The 4938-nt window shown below is 37.8% G+C and overlaps 1 long non-coding RNA gene across 1 annotated transcript in view; it reads left to right on the top strand.

Moving 5' to 3' along the window:
• LOC121640726 overlaps window positions 1-4713 on the top strand; it is a 27539-nt gene extending 22826 nt beyond the window's left edge. The window contains exon 3 of the long non-coding RNA XR_006010558.1: window positions 4646-4713. This is a non-coding gene — a long non-coding RNA (uncharacterized LOC121640726). The remainder of the gene's footprint in view (window positions 1-4645) is intronic.
• Window positions 4714-4938: the final 225 nt, after the last annotated feature.

The raw sequence follows: 4938 nt of genomic DNA, 5'->3' as shown, positions 1-4938 counted from the left end.
AATAAGTTGATGGTTTTTGTAGGACACACTAGACCTTTGATTTTAAGCCAAAACCTGATTGAGCTTGACTGAGTGCCAACTCAGACCCAACTGGACTCCATCTTCATTCCTAAGCCTCAGGCTTAACAGAGCTGAGATTCATATTAATCTTTTTTTTTCTTATTTTTTCCCATCCACATTGACCTACAACAACAATATAAATCTAAATCCCTGGTCTAATCACCACCGCAATGTTACAGAGGTGGGCTTAGTTCTGGAAGACCCAGGTTAAAGGGCCTGGTGTACCCACAGAGGTGTACCACTGTGGGTCTAAACCCCTCCTAAAAGTTCCCAAAACATGGTGGTTAAGTTTCCTTGTTTCCACCAACGAATGCGGGCCGGGTATGGTTTGTCTCAGTGCAATTCCATAGGCAGAGTATCCGCGCTGATAGCAATAGATGCCTCAGTTACGTGATAGCATGACGCCATTGCAGCACAACGGCTTCCTTAAAGTATAACCAAAACACGATTTAGAAACAAAGGTGGAGAATGGTGCTCATCTAACAATACTGTTCTTTCTTCTTTGCGATGCTTCTTAATGCCATTTTAAAAGAAAACAAAAAGAAAATCCGTTGCTCTAAACAAGAAGCAATTTCTGCAATGTTTTTTAATTCTTGTTTTCCCTGCTTTGTTTTTATGACAGGTCACACAGGAAGTTACTTTTTTTTTCAACCAAATACCAGATTGCAGTGTGTCAAGCTCCACCCTTTAGGGTTGGATTGGTTTGATTGGTATCCCGGTGGAGGAGTCCCAAAAAAGTGGGATAGGCCGGGTTGGCTATTAGGGTACCCTTCCCAGTTCTCAAGTGTGGAAACACAAAAAAAATTTGTCCCGACCTCCATCCATTGGTGGAAACAGGGCTTTAGAGATCAAATGGGCTAAATTTACCAAGGATTATGTATTTTAGAGTGAGAAAAAAAAACAAACAAACAACAAACAAAAAAAAGAGAAAACAATATCCACAATGAAAAATTAGCCAAAATTAGAATTAAAGTGCTAACAGTAGCTACTGGCTTAATGAGAGACTAAATGAAGTTATGGTGTGGAGGGTGAAATGTATACTGATTTCGTTGTTTCTGTGCAGTGAGTGGCAACAATAGGTACATTTACAGACAGGCTTGTAAATATAAATAAACAAATGAAAATATGAATAAAAACAAGAAGCAAAGAGCACAAAGAAAATGATGGTTGGCACAAATAAACACGCCACGAGCCTTTTTGAAACTTCAAAAGAGACATGTTGAAGACGTGCTTGTCGAACCAGTGGTCGCTGTGCCTTTTAAAAAGTTCTATTTATAAAGACGTGTCCCAGATCATACCTAAATGCGTAGTTCGTTAAGGCATCAGTTCTGATTTCCTGGTTGACAAATGCGCAGATTCTTTCGGAATCATCACAGAGTCATCACCTTGTTTTATTCCCCAAAGTGTTACGCAGTCAAACTAAACAGAGGCCAATCAATTCAGCTATATGACGCCGTTCCAATCGGCTATAAAAACTGTTGTCAAGCTCAAAGCCTGAAAAAAAGAATTTACTACAATATGTGGGGTATCATGACCTTTAGTAAACAATGCAAAGCTCTGAGGTACTATCTGAGAGATCAGTGCCTCAAGTCTTGTTCTTTAATCATGAGAGGGTTTTTGTTTTTTTAACTTACACTCAAAACAGAAGAGAACAAACAAGTGTAATCAAGATTCACTGTCTAAAACAGCAACATACATATATTATGTGTTCTGGGCCTCACAGGAGGTTCGCATATTTCAGTCACAATAAAAGACAGCCTTACTGCAAAACCAACAAGTAAACAAACACAATCATATCTGTGCAGAATTATAATTCCCTCTATCTGTTGTATAATTCTGCTGTCTATCCAGATGAAGATAATGTAAACCAAAGGATGTGCTCTGTTTGTTGTGCTTATGTTAGAGTGGGTGTTACTGGAGGCAAGGCGGCAACACCTGGGTTTGATACACAGTTTTGGTTCAAGTGTAGGTTGCAGTGTTGTTCTATTTCTAGTTTTTGTTAGTGTCCTTTTAGGTGTGCTCAACTGCTTATCAACCATCTAATAAAAAAGCTAAGTAAGCAAGTGTAAATATGTAACAGTAGACAAAATGTAAATCTATAACTTAATGTTGAGAGTAGTATTGGAAATATTCTGTTATCCTGTTAGTCCTTCAGACTAAGTGGATTGCTGGTATATCACAGGTTAAACTGTCTTTTTAGCTTGTTAAAAATGAGAGAAAGTTACCCCTCCTTAGTTTGTTTGTACTAAACAATGACTAAACTAAGAAAAATAATGTATTTCAATGGATTTTTTAAGCAAAAATGCAAAAGAAGGTATGTATAAAGAGGAGGAATATAATGCATGCAGAATACATTTGAGCCAGAATTTTCTTTCAATAGACATATTTCACATCCTGATTGAATTGTTCAATTCAATTCAATTTAAATTTATTTATATAGCTCATTAAAACCACCTTCAGTTGACCAACATGCTTCACAATACCAACTGTAGTCAATATATTTAAATAAAACACATAAAATAAATAAACATAATTAAATAAAAATCACAATATCAAGATAAGGTAAACTCCAATGTTTCTAGCATTTGAAGGCCAAGGAGAAAAGACTAGGCTTAAACTGACCTAAAGACTGAGAGGACCTGACAGACAGAGGGAGGTCGTTCCACGGTCTGGGCACTGCCATGGAGAAGATCACCTGGGGTTTTTAGCCTGGATAACCAACAGGAGCTGGTCAGCCCAGGGCTCTGGGTGGTGTGTAGGGCTGCAATAACTCATTCAAATAAGACGGCCCCATTGAGTGGAAACACTTAAACACAATCAATAAAACCTTACATTTGACACAAAAACAGACAGGAAGCCAGTGTAAGGTGAACAAAATGGGAGATAGATTCATGCTTCTGAGCTTCAGTAGGTGGACTGCAGCATTTTCTATACTCCGTAGGCGCTGAAGGGAACCCTCATCCAACTTAACGTACACAGCATCCAGACACGAAGTTAAAATGCATGTGTTGCTCTTTCAAAATCAGCCCACGGAAGATAGAATTTGACTTTGACAAAAGTCCTCAGCTGACAGAAGCTGGCCTTAATAACAGTGCTGATGTGTTTGTCAAATTTAAATAAGGGGTCAGCCAACCCCCCCAGGTGCTTCACAAGAGGACAGCAGTAGGAGGATAAATCACACTGTCATGTCCCGAGGTACTGGAGGTTACTCTGTCCGAACAACAAAATCTCACTGTTACTCTTATTTAGGTTCAGAGTATTAGTACTCATCCATTCCTATACATTGTTAAGACAGTCCTGCAGTGTCTCAATCCTGATCCTAAACTTGTGGCAGACAGTAGATGTTGCTTTAAAAAGAAGATTATGATTCATTTTGACAGATATGCCTGTGACACACATATGCAGGTCAAACGTTCAGGATGTCAAGAGTTTCATGTGACATTCTGCTGATGGGGGCAGAATCCTCATGTTAACTTTGCACAAAACACAATGGCTCATATATTGCCATAGCAACCTCAGTGATGTGCAAGCGTCACTCTGTGGGACATTAACCCATTAAGACTTTATGGAACATGTGCACTCATCCTACAAACATCAAGTTTGTCATGAGAGGACGCCTCATATCTAAAATTCATTTGTAAAATAAAGGAAAAAGAAAACCACTAAAGTAACACACGTGTATGAACATACTTTGTTGACAGAAGAGACTTTCATATGATATCAGAGTATGAATGACCTTCATGCAGGATTGCGTGGTGGTAAAACCGAACATGTTACTATTACTTTGGTTAATAGAAAAAATTTAAGGAAATTAAAAAAGGGTAGTTTGCTGAAGAGCAGCTTACACAGTAAACACATAAAAAGTTTCTGTGCATCTATAACAGAGAAGACAAAAATCCAGAAAACAGTCTACATTGTATATACCATTACCTCTGAGCCGTCATTGCCCATTCAAAAATTAAATAAATAAGCCACTCTAATGTCACGACAGTGTGTCCACACACCATTTTCACTAATTATTACAGGCTTGTGGAATCAGAGAGGTGACATTAACATGGCATGCCATGTGGGTTATAAAATATGCATTTGATATATGTCTCATTAATTTCAGTCATAAGTAGTACACAGTGTTATGCACGATGGCCACACAATGCAATTTTCCTTTAGGAAATATAAAGTTTTTCTTTCGTTAAGTTTTTTTTTTTTTTTTTTTTTTTTGTCTTTTAACCCTCACAAATCAAGGTAATCTGCAATGAAGTCGCATCAGTCGTAGCTTGAGAAGGCATGTGAAAGGGGTTTAATGTGAGGGCCCAACTAAATCCTGTTTTTTTTCAGATTCTGCTTGATTGTTTTCCTAAATTCTGTGTTTTCAATATTTTTCCCTCTGATGTCTGTTATTATTTTTCTGACCAGAAACCAGAGTTGTTTTTCTGGGGAATGTGTTTAATCATGTGGTGGGTGTATAAAATCAAAATCAAAATTACAATAATGGAAAATATGCCATTTATTTCTTAATTTTTTTCCTTCTTTTTTTTTTTTTTTTTTTGCTTTAAAACTGACTGATATTTCTTTTTCTTCCCCACAGATATTCCATAGGACAGTCTCCAGGTGCAGCCCAAACACACGGGATGGATTTGATAGAAGCTGCTTTTGTTCCTGGCAAGACTCCTCTGAGTTTGTAAGCAAGAATGTCTTACCAATGCTTCACCAGAGACAAGCTTTATTTATTCTTTCTAGAGACATGCAATGCTGCATTTCTTAATTTTTTGGACAACTTGGGTGTTTCTGCCAACCTCTTAGCCTCTGCTGAACTTTAGGGGAGATGAGCTCCATCAGTTCATTTGGCGTCAGGCTGTCGCTGTCCAAATGCATTTAACT

This window comes from Melanotaenia boesemani, chromosome 5, assembly GCF_017639745.1.
Source record: "Melanotaenia boesemani isolate fMelBoe1 chromosome 5, fMelBoe1.pri, whole genome shotgun sequence".
Lineage (NCBI taxonomy): Eukaryota > Metazoa > Chordata > Actinopteri > Atheriniformes > Melanotaeniidae > Melanotaenia > Melanotaenia boesemani.
This window is presented reverse-complemented; position numbering and strand designations above follow the sequence as displayed.